The following is a 26,062-nucleotide window of genomic DNA, read 5'->3' as shown; positions in this document are numbered from 1 at the left end:
TTTTTCATCTTTTAGGTGTACAACGCCACCTGTACAATACTTTAATGCAATTTTCCTTAGAAACCACATTCACCAATTCATATTTATAATTCTCATGTGTTCTAATTCCCTTGAGTAGTGGAATAATCCCATATTATCTATTCAAATATTCAGGTCATAAAAAATTGCTATCCTGTAATTTTCAAGGGCTCAACTTTTGAGAACCACATGGATTAGGATAATGTTTCTGGGCATTTGGTAGTGCAAAGAAAAATGGGTAGTGCAAAGAAAAAAACCAGACATTTTTCTGCAGTTGTGGAGTAGCCAATTATCACTTGGCAGCATAGTACTTTCATTAAATAGAATTTGCATGTTGCTGCCACTCAAATCAAAATACTTGCTGGAAAAAAAGTATATATTTTAGGTCAGAAACAAGCCAGAGGGAAACAGTTCCCTGTCACTTTTGTATTGACTTTTGCAGAGTTTTCCATAACGTTTAGTGTTTTTTTAAATTATCATTTGCACCTTTTTGATTTTCTGTTTTCAAATAAATATTTTAATAAAAGTTTTAAAATTCAGCCAGGGTTATAAACATTTCAGGTAACACTTGCTTATCCTGGCAATGATCACCTCAGAATAAGAGATGCTATCAAGGGAATTAAGGAGAAGGGTATTCATCATTTTATCAAGGGAATAATTTGTACAATCAGGGTGGTCACCATTCTTGGGTTTTCCCAGGATCAGATAAAACAGAATAAACACAGTGAAAGAGACCTAAACTTACTGGGGATGAACATTCAGATATCTGTAGTATGAACACACACACACACACACACACACACACACACACCCTTATTAGAATTTTCCAGATCTATTTGTGTCTTTAGATGTTATCTGCATTATTGGCTTGCCAGGTTGATTTGGCTTTGGTTCTGTCCTTTTAAATTTATTTTGTTAGTCCTGCAACATTATATTCTTTCTGCAAGTTGCTATGTGCCAGAATTGCTTTTTGAGGGGATTCTTTGGTGTGATATTGCCCTTGATTCTGAGGTTGCACATTAGCTAAAGTTCTCTGATTTCACATTTGTTTGGCTTGCAATAGCAGTCCTATTTGGTTTGACATGAACAATTCTCTGGTTTGACATTGAGTTTGATTCTCAAGCTGTACATGTGTCATGTTAGGATTTCCACATTGCCCTGTGGTTATGCTGCGATTCCCTGCATTGCTGGTTTGGGCTTGTTGGTTCTGCCTGCTTTGAGAGGCCAGGGGTTACTTTGGTTTCCCTTATGTCTTTGGCTATCCTTTGCCCTGGAGAAAGCAAGGAATTCCCCCACCACTATCAGTAGAAGATGACTGAGAACACATCAGTGGTTGGTTAAATTTGGGGAATTATTTAAATGACAGGTATTAGCATCTCTTCCACAATTTCCTCAAAGATAAATCCCCTCCAATCCTACAGAAAGATTCCTCATAGGGAATAATGAAGCCGATATATTATCCAAATTTTTTTTGGGGGGGGGGGAGGATTTGGATCCAAATACAAAACTTGAAACTTGAAAACCAGGAATGGATATGTTTTTCACTCCCTGATATTGAGCTCTCAAAAATAACTTTTTTTTATCTGCACATCCATAACATCCACTACCCAAGATAATTAGTCTTGCTTCCTAAAGGAAAACATTCTGCTTAATATCTCAAAGAATTATATTTATACTCTCTATTTTCATGGACACCACTTTAGAAGTTAGCTGAATTAAGAATTTATACCCAAACTACTCTCTATATGCAAACATTGTAAAAAGGGTGGAAGGGTATTTTTCCTAGGAAAAAACAGTTTTGGATAAAGGATTTGGAGCAAAACAGTGGCAAACTTTATGTTATGATGAAACTTTTTTTTACCTGTTACTTTCCTCCCAGAAATTCTTTCTTCTCAGGCTGTTTTCCCTTCTGTGGCATTTCAAATGTGAGTTTGTGTTGAGAATCCCTGGGGGGGGAGGGGGAGAGAAGCATCTTAAGGAAAGCATCTAGAGTGGAGAAATAACATTCAGAAAATGGTTTTGAAATTTCCTACCTATCTCAAAACTGCTGTTAATTCTTCCTTCCTCCTGCAGATAATGCAATTCCAAATGCATTTTCTTTTTTAACCATACATCTTCTCAGGTGAAAAGTAGATGGGGTGAGGGAGTTACATAAAGTCAAGAGACAGCAAATGGAGTAAGGCCAAGGCATCTCTGCCCCTTTTCTTTCCCAAAGCCAGTCAATTTTCTGCAACATGGTTTTTCTTTCAGAAAGGAAGCCACCAGGCTTATGCTATGCTATGTATGCACCATTATTGGAATACACTCTGGTTGCTGAATATATTCACAAGGCCCACAAAGGATTGAATTGTATGGTTGTTTCTGTTATTAACACCATTATGACTAGACAATAAATATAATTCTTTACTCATCCATAATTCTGAATTTGTGTGTGCAGGGGTTATCATCCAAAAACCTAAGTGAAAAAATAACCTGGGGTTTCTCTGTTCAGGAGCTGCTGAAATGAATTTATTCCATGGGGAAATGATCATAGCTCTAGACCACGGTCTCCAACATGGTGCCTGTGGACACCATGGTACCCACTGAAATCTTTCCTGGTACATGATAGATATTTTTTTATAAAATGGGGGCGGGGAGGGGAGATCAGGCGGACCTTCCTCCAGCAAGGCTTCTGATTGGCCACTGGAGTTTAGATTGACTGTGCCAATTTTTTAAAAAAAAATTTTTGGGGAAGCAGCTGCCTCCATAGTATAAGGGTTTTCAATGTGGCCACTATTTAGTGGATGGCTCTACCTCAAGCAGCAACCATTTCATGACAATCATTTGACAGCTGTGCCTACCATGCTGTATCAGAATTCCAAAGGTGCCTGTGGCAGTAAAAGATTGGGGACCTCTGCTTTAGCCAATGATCATTCATTAAGGGAGATATTTACAAAAGGAAGTTTCTTGTAGATTCTAACCAAATTGTTAGTATTCCAATATATGTCTAAACTAATATTTTGCAATAGTAATCAGTTACAGTGGAGAGGAGGTGTTTGCCCTTGCCTTGGGCACTTGTGTCAGAACTCCTAAGGAAATGAACTCTGGATTCAGCAGACTTGAATAAGTACCATCTAGTCTCAAATGTAGATTTCTTCAGCAAGGTCATTAACCAAGAAGTACCTGGCCACCTTCAGAGATTCCTGAATTGTGGATTGTTTAAATCTGTTCCAGTCTGTTTTCAGACCTGGTGGTGGGACTGAAATGTTTTGATCACTCTGGTGAATTATCTGAACTAAGAGGTGGACCCCATTAATTGTCCTGGACTTTTTTTTACATCTTTTGATACTACTGGACTGACTTTTGGAGTTGAGACTGGGACAGATTCCTCTCCAAAAAGATTCCTGTATCTCCTTCAATTTCTGTATCCTTCCAATGAGTGGAGAATTTTTGTTTTGTTCTGTTTAGCATACCCCTAGTAGCGGTTACTGCCCCTCATCCCTGCTTAAGCAGTTATGTGTTTTTGTGTGTTTATATTTGTATTGAATTGCTTATTATGTATGTGTGTGTGTGTGTTCAAGTTTTCAGCTGAAATATTTTGATATTTGCCACTTTGGGGACCCTATGTTGGAGGAAAGATGGCATAAAACGTTTTAAATAAATAAAATAACAAAAACTTTATATTGGAGTCATAAATTTGAATTCATATACATATAAACTCTTTAAAAAAAAGTAATACACAGTCCTATCACAGTTTCTTAACTCCACATCATTTCTTAACTCCACATCATTATCATCCATAAAAATCCTAAATTCTCGTGCAGATATGATGGATTGTTCTGAACAGATATTGTTGCCTAATGGCATTCTGGAAGCAGGAGGAGGGAATGGAAAATGCGATGAGCACAGAGAGATGAAAATCCAATCTTCTGAGTTTTGGTGAAAAACAACAAATGGCACAAAATCAGTGTTCCAGTGTAGCAGCAACAGTCATCAAGACAATTGTCACACTATATTTATTTTGACTTTGCCAGGTGCCTTATTTCTATAGTGTTTGCAAGCCCTTTGCCTTCATGGAAGTAATTCATTTAATTTTTGTCCTTCCTTGAGTCAAGTTGATCCCTGACAAAAAAAAAATTCCTGTCAGCCAAGTATCTTACAGCAATGGTCAGAACTGTCAAGTATCAGGTGTTTGTCTCACACTTTAACTGATCTTATGCCAATTCTACTTAAATAATAGACTGAGGAAAAAACACCATGGAATTGGGTTTTTTTTCATACCATAGAATGCTAGTTTACTTATCTTATGGAGTAATATTCCACCATGGAGTGTTAGGGTTGGAAATGACCTTGAAGGTCATCTAGTCCAGCTTCTTTCTCAGCAGCAAAATATACAACTAAAGCAGTCCAGAGATAGTGCCACTGAGAGCCAGTATTGCATGATGGTTAGAAGCTGGATTGGGAGTTGGAAGTAGATGATCCAGATATTCACTACCTACTACTACTTTACTACCCACTCTGCCAGCAAATTCACAAGGAGGCTTTGTGGTGATTCACTCCCTTTCTCATCTATTCTACTATTGAAGGTAGATGAGAGGATCAAAGGAATATCTGTGTAAGCTCAATTCTAGGGAGAAAGTCTAGGATATACATCTATAATAGGTGTTTTCAACTACTCTCTGGGTTAAATAATGGGTTAGAATTGAGCCAAGAAACAAAGATTGAAATAGGGTTGGATTTTGCTGATAATGATCATGAAATTGAGAGACAACATACTCTGAATACCCAACTTTTCTCTATCTTTAAGGAGTCCCAAAACAGCATACAATCACGTTCCCTTCCCCTCCCAACAATAGACACCTTGTGAGGTACGTGGAGCAGAGAGAGTTCTGAGAGAACTGTGACTGCCCAAGGTCAACCAGCAGGCTGAATTTGAAAGATGGGGGAAACAAATTCAGTTAATCATATTAGAGTCTGTCGTTCAATACTACCATGGTATATAGGAACTGGTAAGCAGCTTGGGAGTGGTGGGAAATCCTGATATATAGATGTTCAATATTTCATCTATGACTGCAGTGCCTTTGCCTAGCTCTTCCTTGAAAAGAGTGACCTAGCCACAGACTCTGTAATGTGGAGGCAAGACATCTACCTAAGGTTGGGCTACAGGCAGCATATCATACGTGATTAATATGTTTTGACATATAAAGCCTAAGATCTGGGAATTTAAAGGACCTTCTGCTTCCATATTGTCATCCCTGGACACTACATTCTTCATCTAAATCTTAATTTCCCTCACCAGCCAAGAAGAGGCAAGTGGTCACAAGTAATGAGACCTTGTCCAAACTATACCCAGCTACAGAATGCATTTTCCTTTCCCTGCATATATGGTGCCATATAATTTTTTTCCCCTCCTTCTGTTTAGTGGTGCTTTTGTTTTTACTTGGCAGCTGTCAATTATTGCTGTTTGTGCCACTTCAAAATGTAAATATGTGCTTCAGAATTTGTTATTTTTAGTAGTTCTGGTGGTTGCATTTTTAAAAAACTGTATTAGAGTATTACATGAGTTGTTTTATCAAATTTGATTATATTCAAGCATTATGAACACTTCAGTGAAGGTGCAACACATAAATGATATTAAAATATAACACATATTTTTAAATCCAGCTGTATGTCATGTCATCTTTCTTCCCAAATGAGATATACATTGTACCTTAAAATATTTTAAACCAGTGTACAAATTTATTCAGGACACATCTTTCTGTGTTTAGCATGTCTATTTGAAATACAGCAAAACTTAAAGTACTGTGGGGAAAGATACATTTAAATCCATTCTCAGACATTAGGAAGATTCTTTTCCCCCATCCCTTCCCCAATCGTTGCCTGAAAATGGGTCTAGACTAGAGGGTTTACTTTTAAACAGATTTTATATTATCAGTTGCTGTACCTTCTTTTTTTAAAATAGTCTCACATATAATCAATTCAGTTATGTGCTATGCGGGTTACTAATGTGGTATTTAAGAGAGTGCTACTAAATATAAAGATCACTATTAACTTTTGAATTCTAAAGGAATATGTTGCAAAATGGGCCTTATTATAGCCATATCTTCGAGCAATTTAACACACTGGTGGAATTTCAACCTGACTAAACTACAAGACATCTTTAGTATGTTAAATGTAACACTAGTACAAACTTTGCTAGCTAACAATTTTCTCCTGTGGTATCTTTGCGTCTGAGGCATTTTCCGGATGGACAAAATATTCCGGAGGAAAATCGGGATCATACATACCAGGATGTTTCTATCTCAGTTTCTCCCTCCATACAGCAGCCCATCAGCACATTCAGGCTGGGAGGAAGAACCTCAGGTGATTATGCATGGCCCCAGGTAACTTTCATTTTCCTTGCCAATATTGCCATGCATGCATGAACTGTCCCGTTTTCTGACATTCTGATTGCTGCAGGCCATGAGGCGGAAAAAATAAGCCGCCCTGTCTCCTGCGGTGTTTGCATGAAAGCAGGATCAGCGTGGGGTTTTTTTTCAAAAGAACCACCAATGTATAATTTTTTGAAAGTCGTGGTATAAGGGAAATCTCGCGGGGAAGGCCCAGGTTAGACCCAGAAGCCATGTGGAAGTCATGGCTGAACCAGAATGTTTAACCTCCTTATCCTAGGAGATATGGTCCATGCGAAAAATCCCTGAGATTAAGCAGCTGGGATTTGAATTTCCATTGAATCTTGGTAAGCCAAAGCTGAACAGCTACATTTCTCCACAGTAAGACAGTCATAATCAGTCATTCAGATTCTGATTCAGATCTGCTCCTTTGGAATTCTTGTTTTATTTACAGAAATCTTCAGTCTCTCTATATGCCAAAGCAAAGGTACATATGATATGAGCGAGAGATAATAATTAGTAGGAGTTTATCTGTAATTTTAATATAATTATGAAAATTGAGAGCTATGACATTGCAAGTCCAAGCAGCATTTGTCAGGTGAGGCAACAAAAGAAGTCCACTTTATCATGTCAACCTACTCTTATTCAGATGTAATGTTGCCTGTATCGAGGTGCAGCTTAGAGATCTCCCAGAATTATAACTGTCCTTCCCAGACTCCTTCCCCAAATCTCCAGATATTTCCTTACTCAGAGTTGGCAAGCTTATTTTCATATTGATTCTTCAGTTCACTCAGCATTTAGTAAGTGGGAGCATCTTTTACAGATATGTACGCATTGAACCCATTCTCCATACCAACCTATGACCCCACCATACATGCTGTGTGAAAGCTTTCTTTATGAATGGTTTGCCAAGTACAACTTCTCTGGCTTGCTGTTGCTCTTCACCTGAATCTACCTCTAATCCAATGCAACCTTCCCTTCTCAGGCTCCTGCCCCATCTCTTATCCTTATTACACCATACTCCTGTATCTTCTACTGTGCTCCTTCCTATAGCTCTCCAATCCTTCTTCATCTCCTCTTTCCTTTTATCCTTTGCCCCTTGGCTTCTCAACTTCTGCTACTTTCTCCACCCTCACTACCTCCACTGCTCTCTCCATATTTCCCCTGATTTAATTTCTTTTTCCTTTGAATACCCTACTATTGCTCCACTGCTCCACTCTTGGCCTGCTCCTTACTCTCTCTGTGCTCTTCTCTCACTGCCTTCTTGTCCTTCACCTTTTGCTGCTCTCAACTGGTTTCCCTTAGTTCTTCTTCCAGTCAGACTGATTACATTTCCACAGCCTTGCATGATTGCACATCTTGCTTTCAGTCTGATTGGTACTGGCAGCTGAATACTCATGCTCACCTGTCATCTGAGCATCACAGCCATCTCAAATAAAAAATTGAATCATTCTTTATTATGGACATTGACCAGCATAAGATAAACACCACCATTTCTTGCCCACACTGGATCACTCCATGATGGATATAAGCCATTCTATTGGCCCCTTTGCTGCTTGGGTGAGTAAAATGCTGAGGCAAGGCTACCATGTCAGCCAGATACACTTGGTGGCAACAACATAGCAACAACAAATGTGATGGATGCCTGTTAACCTGTGGCTTTGATAGCCACTAGACTTGTGAGACATGGCAATATATTGAACAAACATCATATGCTTGGTCATATGCTATGAAGTAGCTAGGAATTGGAACACTCATTGCCCATTCATTTTCCTTTGCAGTTTGTCAACAACTAATATTCTGAGGTACATTTTATCTCCAATATCTACTGAATTCAACTACATAAGAATAGATAGAGATGCAATTTTTCTACTGCAGAACTTTTAAATGTAAGAATCCTAATGGAAGAAGTTTGTTCATAGTTCATAAGTGGGTCCTACACTAATTTCTCCATGGACTGGATGATAAACATCCTGCAGATGTTCTGTGGTGGCATGTTCTAAAAGATCCCAATTTCTGTCAGTCCTTTCCCTGATTTTATTTGCACTATATACTGAAGCTAAGGCAATATCTACAGGAACAAACATAATTACTTATAGGAGTTCCTGGTACATACGTATATACACCTCAGTACAAAAATACTATGGAATTTCAAATATTACTATTGGCAAAAACTGTTGCATTTGAAATTATATGATATGCAGACAGACCATATCACTTCTCCTCTAGCTGAGAACTGGCTACTCTGATTGGTCATCTCTTGAAAAAGAAAGATATTTCCCAATACATGGTACCTGGGAGACTTTAACTAGGGACATCAGGGAATGAATTTGGTATCTTCTACATGGAAAACATGTGCTGGACCAAAACCACAGTTCCTTCCCTGTTTCTACAAAAGACAGTAGTTAATCCATACATTTTGTATTGATAGAGGATAAACATAATAGCATTTTACTCTGAGCGATTCAGTCCTAGAATAATAGATAACTTATTTATTGCAGTCATAGACCATCCATAAATCGTAGAATAAACCAATACAAATTCCAGTATATAACAAATACTTAGCATTCAGAGGAGATCTTGTTCACATATAATATGTGACTTAAGAACTGCGAGATAAATATAACAATCCATTAAAACTTTAAAACTTCTATAAAACCATTAATTATTCTCAAATATGAATAACATTAAATAAGAAAATATATGATTAAAATTGTTACAAAATCTATCACTTGTAGTCCTAGAATAATAATTGTACACTTCAGGAAATTCTCTAAGCATGGAAATATACTTCCTTGAGAATTACAGCCAGTTCCTATTTATAACTGTACATTCAATTTATCTGTTTAGTTCTTTTTCCCAATCTATACTCAAAGACTGACTAACTCTACTGACAATTCAGGCTACGTGTGCTCCATAGGAAAAAGAACCGTTCATTCTGTTTGTTCTAAATCTATTGTGTATTGAATGCTCTCTACATTTTGGATTCTGAGAGATATTAAGCAGCTGCATGCCATTTCACTTTTCCCAAGTCATTCATAGTTTTATCTTCCTTTGTTGCATCTGTTTCACTGTTCTTTTTCTGAATGGTAGTACTATCTATATAAAAAACCCTAATAGAATAGCACTATGGCTACATGCCCTTCCAATTTTGAATAATAAAATCATACTACAAGCCCTAAAGCTCTAAGCCAATTGTGAAGCTATAAGAAGTTAACATCTCATTCTAAATTCCCAACCCTGGATGTGTTTTGTGAAGTTTGCATTTAATGTGTTAAGACAGGATTATAAAAGTTAGCAACATTATACAAAATACAAGTTAGTTGTAATGTAAAAAATCTAGAAGTGATTTTTTTTGCATGCCAGCCCATCAGGAAGATAAAGATATTCATGCCATTAAATTCTTTGTTTATGGAAAAACAGATGCTATCCCCTGTAGATCATTGAACTCTACAATGAAATATTCATGAAAGGAAAGGTGTTGTTCATTATTAATAATCCTGCTGCTTACCATGGAAATAAGGAGTGCATTTCATTATAACACTCCAGAAGGCTTAACAACTTTCAGAGTGCCTTTCTCATGCAACTTGGCTTTAGTGAAAATTTTAATGAATATCTACCACTGAATTCAGGAACTGAATCTGAGTGTGGAAAAAGGTATATTATATGAGTCCATAAATTTTACAAGCAAAAATCACCTTCACACAGAAACAGCACATCCATGTTAACATTTTAGTTGTAAAATAGGGGAAAAATGATAAAATCCAGTGACATACAAACTGTAAAACTTACAGTGTAATCCAGATGTAGGGTTGTGTGGAGGCAGCCTTCACTGCAATGTGGTGTCTTCACAGGGACTTTGGGTGGCATGAAAAGGAGGGAAAGTTTAAATTCTTCCTGCTACCCAAATCATTCCATAGGACAAACAGGCTTATGTCACACTTTTGTGCACTGTAAGTCTGCAGGGCTGGGCGCTAATGTCAGTTCCACCTTTGGGAATGCCCTGTGTGATGAATGCATTTATCAGTCACCTAAAACCCTGAGTTTGGAGGAGAGTGTCCACCCTCAGGTGTTTTGTTTGTGAGGGAAACCTCTAAAAGTCTGTAGGTCTGTCCTCCAATACAGTGAACACCAATCTTGGGAGGCCCAGTTCCTGTGGCAGAGAAGCCAGATTTTGGGAGTGTGGGAGAGGGAGGCTGTTATGCCTGAATCCCACTGGGCGTAGACTGGGTGTTTTATTTTGTGGTGAGGAACAGCGGACTGAAAACTTTATTTTTAAGAGGGAGTGTGAATCCTCCAAAGAAACATCTTTGTTGAAACATCTTTTTCTGAAACAAAACCTTAAGTAAAGCGACACCTGCGAGTGTTCATTGTGTAACTTAAGTGAAGTGCCTGCAACCATTAAGCTTTAAGAAACAATCTTTCTCTGTAACCGTTAAGCTTAAGCGAACTTTCTCAGAAACCAACAAGCGTAAAACCTCTCAAAATTACCTGAGAAGCCTCTGTTAAGCCAGCAATAAAAGTTTTAAGTTTTGTGTTCATCTTATAAACCGCTCCAGTTTATTATTTCTGTCTGTGTCTGTGTTTTCCCCAAACAAAAGGGAGGTGGTGGCCGTTAAAAATCAATATTGAGTGGGCTATATATATAGAAAGAAAATTTATTTTTGGTGGCAGCGAAAAGAATATTTTTGGTGGCAGCACAGAAAAGAATATATAAGCGCCTTCTTTCACACCCTGGTCCATCCCTCAACCTGTGCTGGTATCCAGTCAGGTGCCAACGTAGCTCTGTGGCATCTCAGATTTCTGGGTTTGCCCACCAGAGATGAGATACTAATATTTTTGCACTCTCCACCATGGGTGTGGGTGCTCCTTAGGCTGGTGGAGGGGCAAACCCATTAGTGTGGCCTCCACTGCTTCCATAGCACAATCCTCTCCAAAATGCCCATCATCTTAGCAGTATTTATGACACCAATTACTCTAACATGCTCTTTGTGGCTCTTAGTACAGCCTGTAACCTTGATGTTCATCTGAAATCCTAATATAATGTAATCTACAATCATCATCTCTATAGATTGGTTTAAAAGCACATCTACATCTGTTATCAACTGAATATTCACAATGGCTAATTACACACAGGGAGTGGCAGCATCCACACATATTTATGTTTCTTCTGAGCATAACTTTTGGGCTTTTTGAAGCTTTGTCCTTTGAGTCAGAAGATAGGAAAGTCTCCTTTGATCTGGCTCAAAGCAGCAAGTGAGGGATAGCTGTGGGTGGAGCTGTGCTATCAGATGAGAAGGGGGTGGTACCAAACTCCACTTTCAAAATGTCAGAACTCAGCTCTATATTTCCTTCTTTAGCATTTGACTCTTTGTGGAGAAAGATTCTTTGCCTTGGGGATTCACCCCAATATTTTTAAGTTTGCAGCTAGCCAGACCTCACACTCGGTTTTAAAAGAGATTTTACTATATTGGCAGACTGCTTGGATAAGTATCCAGTTATGAAAGTTTTATCATTACAAATGGCTCTCCCAGAAAGACAATGAAATGGCTAATTCACACTTTAACTGGAATGTTACACTTAAAAATTGACATTGTGGTATGGGAGGTTTGATTGTATTTTCCTAGAGGCTCTAGGAAGGGAAGATGCGACCCATGGATGGGAAAGAGGAAGACAGAGGAAATGAATTTCCTTGACAAAGAGGGAACTGGGTCTATTTTGGCAGGTTCCAACTGGGTTCTCATATTGAATTCCATCTTGGATGGTAGACATTGCTATGTGGAGGAGACAAGTGTTAGGCAAGATAAAGTCTCCAAGGTCCTTTATAATTTTTTTTAATTCAAAGAGCCTGCCTTACACAAAGACAAGCTAAGGCTTTTGTTGGGCTGAGGGACATGTGGGCACTTGCTGGAGAAGGTAAGCTAGGAGTGCTGGTGTAACCCCTATGATCAGAATGAGTTGACCCAGAAAGAGGTGGAGACTCAAAGCAGCAGAGGCTGCAAAAACTGGTGAAGTTGGAGGAAGCAAGGCTACCAGGCTGGGACCTTGATTTAATCCATTATAAGCTCTTAACACCTTGTTTAAGGTAATTGCAAAGTTGTTGGGAACTAGTGGGAAGGGAGTTGGTTATTTTTGCTATAATTGTAAATGTTAGAATTTATTATTTCAGGGCTTGCTATGTATGTAATTGATGGGAGTTCGTTTGGGGACCTTCATCATCTTGGATCCCATTCACCAAGCCTCTGAAGTCTTCATAAGCCAACCACCAGCAGGAAGAATTGGACTTGGCATTTATCAGTAGATTGTCAAGATAAGGACTTGAAATGCAACCTAGAAGGACTGTAAATTGTTAATGTTAAATGTAAATGTTAAAAGTGTTATTTGTTAAGTAAACCATTTTGTTTTAAAATTTAGTTCTTTGCAACTCCTTCCAAGTTCTGCCCCACAGAACCCACAGTTAGAGGTTACACTGGCCTTCTTGGTAGGAATGTCCAAAATCAACCAACTGGTGGCAGTGTACTGAATGAGAAGCAGAAGAAAACAATCTTCAACAGTCAGGCAGACTTGAGAGAAGAATGCATTTCAAGACAGACTCAAGACAACTGAGTACCTATACACTTTGGATGGTCAAATGGAATGGGGATCAGGGTTAAGCAGAGCCATTCCATGAAATCATTTATTTATTTTTAATTTCACCACTGAACTCAGCTGGGAAGATCAGAAGGGGATTGCTGGACACATCATTTTGATGTTGACACCCCAGAAGAAAAGGGGGAGGGGTGGGAAGGGCACTGAAAAAAGAAGGCAACATCCCAATGCGACATACAGACATTCTTCCCACATGCTTCCACTCCACTTACTACTGCTTCCACTGTAGGATAACATTTTCTTTTTGCCTTGTGGAAGCAACTGACCACTTTAGCATACTTCACTGCCATTCAAGTTAAGGGGATTGTTCACAGAGTATTCTACATAGTTTAAAAACATGTAAATTCCCCCTACTCCATAGAACTACTACATAGTGATTACTTCATAGAACTACTGGTAAAATAAACAGGAAGAGGATGATCTTTCCAATTTTTTTAGTTAAATGCATACAAGGGATGCTATGGATAACATGAGTTTATTCTGGCTAAGGCCGTTTCCACACGGCCCGTAAATGGCGCCCTGGGGACGGGAAATACGCCGCCCCCAGGGAGCCATTCGCACAGGCGGCGCTGCTGCAACGCAGCAGCGCCGACCTGACTCCGCTCCCTCTCCCCCAGGGCGGCATCAAGCAGCCCTGAAAAACAACCCTTTAAAGGGTTGTTTTTCCTTCAACAGTGTGTTCCCGGAGGCGCGGTGCGAACAGCACCGCCGGGAACACACTGTTTCCCTTCCCCGTCCGACTCACCTTGTCCTCGTCGTCACCTGCTGGCCGTCGAAGCCCCGCCCACGCTGTCCTCCAACCGGGCAGCGTGGGCGGGGCTTCAACGGCCAGCAGGCGACGACGAGGACAAGGTGAGTCGGACGGGGAAGGGGGAAGAGGCGGCTCCATGCGGAGCCGCCTGCAGTCTGCCGGCCTCTCCAGAGGCCGTCCGCATGCTTGCATGTGGACGGCCTCCGCCTCCACGCCGGCAGAAATTCTGTCGGCATGGAGGCGCCTCAACGGCCGTGCAGAAACAGCCTCTGTGATTGGTGTTTTTGGAACATGAAATTTGTATTTCTTATATGCAAAAGCAAAGCAAGCTGAAAACAAAAAAATCAGTAATAAAATATAATAGCACAGCAACAGTATAAGTGGTAGACCTCAGAATCCAGATACCAAAAAGAATTAATAGCATCTATCAGTTTTCATGTCTTGAAAGTTAAGAACTTTGGAAGCAATTGAAGGAAAGATTGGGTAAATTCAATCCTAAGTGAGATTAGTGTTCAAATTTTCACAGTCCCAGTGGATATCAATTGCTTTTCAAAGTCATGTAAAGATATCATTAAAAGAGCTCAAAAACAAAAGTAGGTTTGCTACTGAATGTTAAACTAACAGAAAAGTAGCAAATGTATATATGGGGTTTCATTATCCTCCTACAATCAAACTCAGAGCACACAAAAAATTCAACGAAAATATTTAGGGGGATTTGTAACCAAAAAGTTTATCACAACACTTTAAATGTCACTAATCTGAAACATTAGGTTCCTGTTCTTAAAGGTCAATGGGAAACTAGCAATATCTGATGCTGGCTATCATGTGTTACAGTGACTTCTGCCCCACTGCCATCCTGATGTTAGCCAGTGTGCTTAGGGCACCTCAGATGATGGAACATATAAGTCACTGAAGCAGGAAGGAGGGAGACAGTTGCCAGGCTCACTATCACCATCACACAGAGCACCCTAGGATATATGATCATCAAGGGGATTTTTTATTGTTTGAGATGCAAAATATAAGTCATAAATATCTAAGGGCTGTGTCAATGCCACACTGCAGTCAGTCACTGCAAACAGTAGACATTTGTACTGAGAAACACAGAAAATAAAACTTTGGAAACATCACTTAATTGTTAGCACTGTTTGTGAGAAACCAAGGTATCTATGAGAACTGGCTTTGTAGGCCTGCACCCTCTGGTTTAGGCAATATTCTTAGGAAAGAGCCATGGAGGAAATTTCAGACATTGCTTTCTTTATGTAGGTTAAATGCCAAAGGAACAGTGCAAAGAATTCTAATCAAGAACTAATGTGATTCATGCAGTACTATTAAATACTGTGTATACTTTAATCAGCCTAGCTTACAGTGCTACTTATTAGTCATTGATGAGAAAGAACAAAAACAAAAAGTACAGAAAGCAGAAAGGAATTATAACTACTTAAGCCTCTAAACTGTAGTTAATCTTGCTAAAATCTGCTTGCCATTTCCCAGGGATGATTCTCACTTCACATTTGGTCATCTGGTAAGGACACTCAGATTAGATGAGCAAGTGTGAACACACATCAGATCTGACATCTGTCCCTGAGCTTCTGAAACAGATGTCAAGACTGTATATCTATTATTTTTGCCCTGTTCCTCCCTTCAGGAGGATCAGGGTAATGTAGATGGTTCTGTTCTTGTCCATTTGCCAATCCTTTAAATTAAGCTAGGCTGAGGGAATGAAAGGTCCAAAGTCAACCAGTGGGTTTTGTAGTTTGGTGGGGATTTGAACTTGAACCACCCCATTTGACAGTCTAGCCACTATACTACATGGGATCTTGATGCTTAATGATACACTTGGATAGCTACTCCCAAAGTATACTCCCAAAGTATAAAGTGCAGATTAACTGTACATTTTCAAATTCTTTTCCCAGTGGTCAAAATAGTAGTTCTTAACTTAGGCTGCTTCCACTTTGTTTTTGTTGTCACTGCAAATGCAGAAGCATGCTTATTGGCAATGGAGGTTCCTCAGGGTTTTTTTTCTGATCACTTTCCTACTTTTTAATTTCTTCTCTTCCATATATTATCAACAGTGACTCTGCATTAGCCCTTGGAAACATAGATGTCATGGTTGTCAAAGTGACTCATATCCCTCCTTTTTAATGCATGTGCTATATAGCATAATACTGACATGCAAATTGTATTTTCCTGCATTAAGCACTACCCCCATGCCTGTAGTTTCCTTCACCTGGAATACACAGAAAAAACTACATGGTAACTGCAGCAATTTTTTGAGTTGTACATTCTCACCCCACTCTAGTAGACCTATGGCTCCCCCTCTCCATTCTTTCCCACACTATCTGGACCACCACTGCATCCACCTCCCCTTATATCTTTGCAACATCAAAGACTTGAGAGCTGGTTTAAGGCAATTAAAACAATTTGAAAACTGGGAATTTAGAGAAACTACAATTTGAAATTAAAATCTTTAAATGACAATTGATTGTTATATTTATTGTCTTTGAAAATAGTTTGGAAATTTCATTTTGGTTTTAAATGTGGTAGCCAGGTTATTATCAGGGGTTGGTTACAGGAGTAAAAGGAACAATATACATTATTTTGTCCCAAACAGAAGAGTCAGTTGCACTGATTTCCAAGGAAGGAGAAGAAATATCTGGACCTGTGTTGAGAATTCCTGGGGTAAATGAAAAATCCAAAACTGAAACCAGTTGGGGATCCAAGTGAGGGACAACAATCCAGGGACAAAGAACCAGATTTTGTGCTTTAGCATGGATGGTGAAAATCTAGCAAATAGGCCAACTGCAAAGCTGGAAAATGCTAGGGTGCAAAATCAACCAAAGATTTTTTTTTGGGGGGGGGGGATTGGATGCCCTGTTTATGGGTTTGGAAAAATAGGGTGTAAAAAGATGTACATCTAGGGGGAAAGTGCACCTCCAAATATGGCCATGCTAGGTAACAAATATCAATGTTGTTTTTAGGAAAAAATGTTTAAGCAGACCTTGGTTCTGTTGGTTTTAATATGCCATTAGAGGTTTCTGATTTCTTTCTATTAGGAGTTAGCAAGGCATTGGATTGGATTGGGCTGTTCCCACAACAGCTGCACAGTGACTTTATTACGTTTTACTGGGCTTGAGAATGAATGAGGGAGGTTGTATTGCAAGAAGAGTTGAATGCTCTCAGGTTATTGTACAACAACCAATAGTCAATTACTCTTACCTGTGGCTGACAAAGGCCTTTTAATCCAGAAGGTGGGTTTCACCCATCATGTGAGAGCATCCAGGGGAAATTCCTGCTAGTTTAGGGCCTTTCACTTTGATATTGAACTGGATTTTATTATCCCGGCATCTGGCAAATAAGCCACAGAATATTGTGAGATGCATAAATGTAGATACAGTTGGGGATGGAGGGGGCTCCTTCATCACAAGGGAAAACATGAAAAGAGAATGGTGAACATTATAATGTGTGGAAGTTTCCAAAAAGCACTCCAGTGTGGAAGCCAATAATATCCATGTGAAGCAGTTCCTTAGTTCCTAAAGTATTTATTTTTGTGAAGAAATTACAAAGTATAAGAAGAAAGGGACAGTTTGGATTATATGGGTTGGGGAACCAAGGATAGGCTGAGAGCATTCCTTATCCTCCTGTATCCTGGCATTTCTTCCCTTTCTCAAGGCCATCAACCATTCAGACTATGGTGTTACATAATAATCTGGCCAAAACCTGTTGGCTCAGTGGGTGAGAATGATTTTTATAGTTTTGGTATAAATTTATATCAGTATGCATAAGCAGATATTCCCTATTTCATTTATTTTTATATTAATCAATATTTGTCAACAGTTTCAGTATTCCACCTTTTTGCTATTGATTTAATAGATTATCTGTACAGAGTGTGGGTGTACATACACTTTTATACGGTTGTCAGGTTCCACTGGGTTTGAGTATGTGTCTAGGTCAAAACAGCACGGATGAGAAATTTGGAATCACTTCTTATCAGTTTCAGGAAGGTCTCTGGTTCAATGGATGTACTGTTCAATACTTCATTAGAAAGGTTTACATTCAATGCAAAAATGACAGAAAGCACTTTTTAAAATGAGTTGGTTTGTAGACTTTGGCAACAATTCTGTTAGCTTCATTGGACAGGAATGAAAATTTTAATATGAAAGAAATTCATTCAAGAATGAACACTATCATGATATTTAATAGCAGAATGAATAAAGAGTTCCACACATGTGCAGACTTTTAAGAGCATTAAGCTAGGACACAGGGCCATAGACATATTTTTATCCCCAAACTATCATACAGTAATATGTTTGATAGCTTCAAGGACCTGTTATTAAGCATAACAACAGACCACACACATGCAATGAACAGAATTATTAGCAAAATATAAAAAATAATCTTTTAAAATCACATAATTATAGTTTCTGCAAAAAAGTATTTTAATAAATTTGCTGCACTTTGTAATGATGAATCTCAGTATTTTTCTTACAAAAAAAGTTGCTTAGCACACTGTGATTAGAGAGCTTGGTAGCAGCCCTTTTGGTGATGTGAAAGAGAAGCATGCTGTTCTAGACAATCACCTTTATTGTATTTCCTGTAGATGTTAATAAGCATGAAGGGAGGATAAACAAAAGCTACACTAATATGTGGTGAAGAAGCAAAATATTGCATCTCTGGTATTGCAAACAGGGAAGCCAAGAGCAGAGTACATTCCCATCATGATCAGTATGTTATTAAGTAGCTGGATACTTAACAAAAAACTTCATGACATTCAGGCTTCTGCAGCTTTCCAGGTGCACCCAATTGCTGGTGTGTATTTTGCCTAATTAAAATTCCCTCTCAATTCCATTTCACTCTCTCATTTATAACATCCACTTTGGGATATTTACATTTCTTTCTCAATCTCTTGTTCAATTTGAGAAATGTGAGTAATTCAAAATACAGCTGTATTAGCTTTCTCTTACTGATTTCCTCTGTAAATAGACAGTTCTTATTTTGACAAAAACTCTCAAGTAATTTGCGGGGCTAAACGAACCCCTCACAATTTTAAGATATAATTCTCATTCAGGAGATAATCATCCTCTCTTTAAACGTCATTGGATCCAAGGCAGGCAGGCAAGAGCTTTGTTTTATGGGGACACTTGATAAAGTCTCCTACTGCAGATATTTAAAGCCTGGACATGATTGGAGGTGTGAAACTGAAGTCTCTTGGCGTGCAGTCAGTGGCCTGACGTCTATAGCTTGCAGCCATAGCCTTGACTTTGATAAACAATTCCAGGATATACAAACACACTTCTTCCTACCTCCACCCACACCCTGCACCATATTTTTTTCTTTATTTTTATACTCTGTTTTATTTACATTTGTTTAAATAGTATTGCAAGGTGATCTGGATCCTCAGTAGGAAAAAGGAACTCAATAAACAAATAAACCCTATTCCTCCATGACACATCTATTATTGATCTGATCATTACCCCTTAAAACACGAAACCCTCATAGGGTTTTCAAAGCAAGAGACGTTCGGAGGTTTGCCCCTGCCTGCCTTCATGTCATGCCCCTGGAATTCCTTGGAGGACTCCTATTCAAATACTTGTCAGGGTCAAATGACTGATCCAAGGTCACCCAACAAATTTCCATGACAAAGTAGAGATTGAAACCTCAGTTTCTCAGGTCTTAGTTCAATACCCTAACCACTATACCACACTGGCTTTCATATTCATACAAAGATGAACATGTTCACTTAAGACAGTGGTGGCGAACCTATGGCACTCCAGATGTTCATGAACTACAATTCCCATCAGCCCCTGCCAGTGTGGCTAAATGGCCACACTGGCAGGGGCTGAAGGGAATTGTAGTCCATGAACATTTGGAGTGCCATAAGTTCACCACCACGGACTTAAGACATTAAATTACAGCAGCACACATAACAATGACAAAGTTAATCTTGAAATAGTTCCAATGTCAAAACACAACATTTCTACTTATGCCTAGAGTGAGGTTACTTTCTGGTATGTATCAGCCATTTCATAGCTCTTCCAAGATACTACAATTTGCATTCTCTGCTCTAATGTTACAACACCAATGAGATGGGCCATTTATTCTTCTGAAATAAAAATTTTGGGAACTAAATATTTATTCAATCAACAATCCAGTTATGTAAAAAGTGTCCAAAGAACATGAATACCTCCTGTTGGCTTTTCCTTCTTAAAATTCCAAGAAAGAGAAAAATCAGTATATAGAAACATTATTCACAGCAGAAAAAAAGGGGGGGAAAGAAAGAAAAAGAAAAGAAAAATCCAATTTTGTTTTTTCTAATTTCTGCATTGCATAAACATCTGCTGGACCATATGACATAGAGAACAATTCTAAACAGATATTTGATAGTAGTGAGACTAAGATCCAGCAGAAGTACTAGACGCTCATAATATATACATGATCCGAAGGTGGATTTTCAGTTCTTTTTCAAAGAACATTATGAAGTGGAGTAAACATTACTTCAGATAACAGACTAACACTTTGTAGTTCAATAATTTTCATAAATCTTTGGAATGTATAAAAAGGGTGTGTGTATATATAAATATCAACTTTGTTTCTGGAAAACGCGCCACAGGACTCATCCTGGGGCACCGTTGCACCCGGGGAGAAGTGAGCAGCTGCCCATCTCCCCGCTGCCGATCAGGACGAGTCACATGATGAGGGGAACCAGGCGCACCTATAAAAGGCAGCATCCAGTTGGCTCGGCCTCTTTCCAAAGCCAGCAAGGGAGAGGAGCACTTGCTTGTCACTTCAATTGTTTGGCACGTACACCAGTGTGGCAGCCATTCAGTTACTCTGCGGCAGACTCAAAGAGCAGGGCTTTCAGCCCAAGGGGAATTTTTGTGGCTTCTTTGATGGGGGAGGGGGTGGAGAACAAGCATGGGGGTCACTTATCTTGCCTCAAGGCCTCCAGCATAGCAACTGCAGTCTCATTTCAGGGCAAATTTTGGCACAATTCTCCCCTTCCCCCCCCCCTCATTCCTGCCTGGCCATCCCAATCATCACCAGACATGCGGGGCAGGGAGGCAGCAAGCGGGAATTGCTCAAGGAAGCCTACAGCTTTCCTTGCCTCCCTCAACTGCGCAGTCACGAAAGGCACCAGGCTCCATTGTTGCGAAGGGCACTAGGCTACTGTGTAGCAGGGCTTTAGCAGCCATTTTAGGTGGGTGGCTGGCTGGGCCTCAGTGGCCATTTTGAGGAGCCTTTGTGGAATAAGCAAGGCTCCCTGGTGCCAATCGGCTGGAAAGTCACTTGACGGGGGACCGTCACGTGACGAGTGAGCAGATGCGCCTATAAAAGGCAGTGTCCAGCCAGGCCCACCTTCCCACCCTAGGTTCCAGGTTTTGGTTAATTGTTACTGTGTTTTGTTAATTCTTTGTTGCAGCTTGAGAGGTTTTGGGGCATAGGAGCACATCCATATTGGGAAGGCAGAGGTTGCATACTGGATCTTCCTGTGTTGGGGGCCTCAATAAGATGTCTGGGGTAGTGGAGGGCTTGATGATCCAAGCCTTGGGGCTATGCTTGAGAGCTCGCTACGCGGCAGGAAGGGGTGTCACTAAATGGGTACACCCTCAAGTTGCACCTAGTAATTTCCTGTTCCAATCCCCTTGGTGGGATGTTGCCGGGCAGTAGTTACTGCCCAAAGGGCCTGGGGTGGGGGGTCAGCTGTGACTGCCTGTATGCCAGGTTCAGCGTTTTCTGCCTGGGGGTCAGGATGTGCCCCTTACCCAGCTTCCTACATTGTTATTAATAAATGGGCTGCAGCCGATTTGCTATTCCAACTGAATAATGTGTCAGTGGTCAATGGAGCGAGCCTCCACACATCTGCACACAAAACAGAATAGGAAGAACAGCCACAGAGCAGAGATTTTTTTTAAGTGAAGAATGAGAAGCTAGAAAAAGAATGTAGTGGCAATCACAAGCAAGATATAAATGAAAGCAGACAGATGGAGTTAGTTCAGATTGCAATGTGTAAATTATTAAGTGAGACTGGGAAGTTAGTGGATACAAAGATGCTAGATACAATTTGAATTAACAATTGTGTTAAGATAGAACAGATACAAAAAAATCCACCAAGCACCATTCAGTTCCATTAAAATCAATTGTTCTTTTGTTTTTCTAAAATTAACTGTTCGTCTGAACCCGTTTCTCTTATTTTAACTATTTCTATATTTATTTCTCATGTTTTATAAATGAAACAATTCCTTTAAAGTACTCTCTATGATGTATGTGGCACAGAAATAACAGTAACAGTAATCATCTGCCAAATGGACTAGAGTGCTAGAACTGGAAGGGACCATGGAGTCCAACCCCCCACTTAATATATGGATATATAAACACAGGGTCCCTGATAGATGATCATCTGGCCTCAGCCTAAATATCTCTAGTGAAAGAGAGTTGGCAATCTCCTGAACAGTCAGATTCACTGTTGAACAGCTCTTACTGTTAGGAAGTTTCTCTGAGTATATAATGGAAAAGAGAGTAGAATAAGAAGGTTAAATGGCCCCTCCCCTTTCCTTCCCCACACAACATCACCTAATGAAGAAAGAACTGGATGGCAGTGGCCAAATTTAACCGGGGTCAGGATTGCTTCATGTGAGATGAGGCATACCTCATCATGGACTGCTGTGTCCATCTCATATAAGGTCACCTTAGGTGGGCTGAGATCAATCTCATTCCCTGCTACTGTCCCTCAAGTAGGGTGATGCAAGTTGGCAGTGCCAGGGAGGGACAGGTTAGGCCAATATCAACTCCCATTGGGTAGCCCTGGGTGTGGTGAGTTTCATCTCTGACAACATGAAGAGTGTCTCCTCTTGCATTAGGCCACTCCTTGTGAGGCAAGACTAGCTGGAAACAAGGCTAAATGGCCCCTACTCCACACCCCACTGTGACTTTTCCTAGTGACAATAATCACCAATTCACCTCTGAATGGAAACCTTTTCAATTTATGCCTATTAGCTCTAGTACTCTGGAGTAAGATGGATTGAATCTGTTCCATTGTCTACATAAGTTGTTCAGATATCTGAAGACAATTATGTTTTCTTTTATCCTTGTCTTCTTCAGGCTAAACTCATACACAGAACTTTCTTCAAAGGACTTGATTTCCAGGCCCCTCACCATTCTGGTCATCCTCTTATGTACACACCATAATTTGTTGATATCATTCTTTAAAATATGGTGCATAGCACTGGAAAATTCCTAAAGATTTTTTTGCGGGGGGAGTTTAAGAAGGGCAAGGTTTGAGGACAAGAGTTAACTCAGAAAGGTTGAGTGCCATAGACAATGACTCTAAAGCAGTCATTGGTCGAATCCCCACTTGAAAATTGCATGCAGATCAAAACTTGTTTGTGGTGAAACCGTGTCCTCTTCATTGGAGTTTCTACCTCCCCATCGCAGCGTGCACACAGCAGACACACCCAGTTACAGAACTCTTAGCAATCCCCACTATCAGCCAATCTCGCTTCGCCAGTCTCCCCTGATTGGCTGGCATGCCTTGATGGGGCGGGACCTTTCCCCCCCATGGAAACGTACCTTGTTGGGGTGTGTTAAAAAAACTAACGTGTAAAAGTTTAACGTTTATGTTTACGAACGTTTATGCTGCTTTAAGGGTTATCACTGATATTTCATGTTTTATCATTAAAACATTTAATCGGTGAACTCGTAAACATTTCCGTGTGCTTGCGCATGTGTCCCCTTCTGCTGGCCAATCGCAAAAGCAGAAACAAAACCAAGGAAAGGCTGCGCGCACATTGCATCAGTGCCGGCAGTGCTGATTGGTTGCCCGAATTCCACGTCACGCTCCACGGCAGGAAATGAATCAGGTTTCAACCCTTGTCCCTCCCCTCAGATCAGCTCTGAACCATGTCAATGGGGTCTGTGCCACTTACAACCAGGTCCTGCCGGGGAGAACGAACGGGGAGAACGAGTGCCAGAAATGGAATCTGCCACACAAACAATGGGGAGGTCATCCCTGAAACCTGGTTAATTTGCGTTCTGAAACCTGGCAAAGACGGTAGTGGGCATTCGACCATTTTCTCCAGGGAAATTGATCTGTTTAGTTTGGAATCGATTATAATTTTAGAAGATCTCCCGGCCCTGGCATGGTACATGAAATTGGACTTAATAACACTGATGAAACCTGGCCAGAGTTTAATATCTGTAACAGGAAGTGAAGCATAATCTCAGCCCTGATCATCTTCTACAATTGGCAACCTGCTCCAAACATAGCCAACAATAGTTTTAGCATCTCCAGCAGGCCTCAGCTGTTTATGGCTTGAGCCTTCCTAGCATCAGCTTAATAGTGTCAGGCAACTGTTTGGAATATATTGCTGTGTGCATACATATAGTACTGTGTATTACATCTACTATACATTTCTTTTTTAAAGTCTCAGCTCATGAAAGAGTTCCTTATACATCTGTTCATTATTAATTTTTCTAAAGACTAGAGAATGTGTTCTATTGTGTACAGTTTTTCCCCTACTGATATCACAAATGCCAAGATAACAGTATCACTTTTCTCCAAGGTTCCTGCCACTTTCACTTCATCAATCAGTTTTGGGGGTTTTTTTGGTCATGATTAACTTCAGGATAGGATATCCTTTTGTTCCTGCCTCTACCTTCTGGGAGGTAAAGTTGTTTATAAGGCAAGAAAATAATTTAAAATTCCCGACAGAAGTTAGGATAGTCTAAATCCCCTGTTACCACTATTGTCTTTGTTCTGTAAAAGTTTTGTAATTTATTGAAGCATCACCTAGCTCTTCTGGGTTTTTTTGTTCAGTCTGAGGAATATTGGAACAATACGTTTCTTTCCCTTTCCCTTATTATCCTGATGCTTTAAATAGAGTGCTGATTCATTTATTTCTTTGCAGGTATATATTATGTAATATATAATGCTACTCCCACTCCATTTGTGTTGGATGTATTGGTTCTGAACAAGGTATATACCCTTCAGTTTTGGTGTTCCAGTCTTCAGACTCATCTCACAAAGTCTCCGTGATAACTATTCAATCATATTTACCTTTCAGTTTTGAGGGGTTTTTTGTTTCCTATTCTCTGTGCATAGCATATTGTCATTGAAGGTCATCGACATTGCACACTGATGGTTTCCACGCCATATTTTCCTGGTAGTCCCTGGCCCCTCAATGATGCGGCTGGCCTCCACTCGGGCCAGGACTTTTACAGCCCTGGCCCCTGCCTGGTGGAACACTCTTCCTCCAGCTGTCCGGGCCCTGCGGGACCTTGGTGAGTTCCGCAGGGCCTGCAAGACGGAGTTGTTCCACCGGGCCTTTGGAGTGTCCAGCCGTTGACTGTGTGCCCCCTTCACCCTCCTATGTTTGGGCCTATTACTATCTATGTGACCCATGCTTTTCTCCCCTCCTGGGAGGGTCTAATAGGAATTGCGGGCATTGTTTATTGTTTATTGTTTATTATTTGCTGCATTTTAAATCTAATTTAAATTATTTACAGTCTATATGTATCTGAAATTTTATGTTGTTAACCGCCCAGAGCCCTTCGGGGATTGGGCGGTATATAAGACTGATAAATAAATAAAAATAAATAAAAATTACATGGCACTTCCCTTACCATTTTGGATCCTATTATTATTTTTCTTAGTACTTGGTTCATTGCCTTTATCAGGATCTTTTCTCCCCTTCTGCATAGTGTTTAGGCCTTTCTAGCTTCTCTGACCAGGGCCCCTTCCGCACACGCAAAATAATGCGTTTTCAAACCACTTTCACAACTGTTTGCAAGTGGATTTTGCCATTCTGCACAGCTTCAAAGAGCATTGAAAGCAGTTTGAAAGTGCATTATTCTGCATGTGCGGAATGAGCCCAGGTTTTAGGTTGTCAGCAAATATGCCCTTTCCAAGTACTCCCCATCTCTTGCCAGAAAGTCTGATTCTGATAGGACAGACAATGGTCCAAAAAGTCAAACCCTTGCCAGTGAAAGCATCTGCATAGCCAGCTGTTTGCTTCCAATATCTACTTTCCCCCCTGCACAATGACCTTTAACAAGAAGGAAAAATGAATACACTTGTACCCTCAAGTCACTGAGGTAGAATAAGATGCTGGGAAATTACAGATGTCTAGATTTTGTTCTTGATGCATGAAATTTAAAGGAACTCTGATATTAGCAGAGCTGTCATAGTTTAAAAGACTGTTACACTAATAGCATCATTGTAATAGGGCAGCACTTACTCTTTTGCTATCTAAATGATGAATTCAAACATATTTCATTCTATTAA

The 26,062-nt window shown here is 39.9% G+C and overlaps 1 protein-coding gene across 10 annotated transcripts in view; it reads right to left on the bottom strand.

Moving 5' to 3' along the window:
- Positions 1–26,062, bottom strand: part of MGAT4C (MGAT4 family member C) — a 485,991-nt gene that overhangs the window by 116,484 nt on the left and 343,445 nt on the right. For 6 of the 10 annotated variants that reach the window (XM_048500314.1, XM_048500311.1, XM_048500313.1 and 3 more), the window contains one exon: positions 1,880–1,964. The exons of the other annotated variants lie outside the window; for them this stretch is intronic. The gene's annotated coding sequence lies outside the window, so the exon portion shown is untranslated. The remainder of the gene's footprint in view (positions 1–1,879; positions 1,965–26,062) is intronic. 10 annotated transcript variants of the gene reach the window in all.

The sequence above is a fragment of the Sphaerodactylus townsendi genome, linkage group LG06 (genome assembly GCF_021028975.2).
Source record: "Sphaerodactylus townsendi isolate TG3544 linkage group LG06, MPM_Stown_v2.3, whole genome shotgun sequence".
NCBI classification, from domain to species: Eukaryota; Metazoa; Chordata; class Lepidosauria; order Squamata; family Sphaerodactylidae; genus Sphaerodactylus; species Sphaerodactylus townsendi.
Note: the sequence above shows the minus strand (reverse complement) of the source record. Positions and strands in the feature narration are given on the sequence as shown.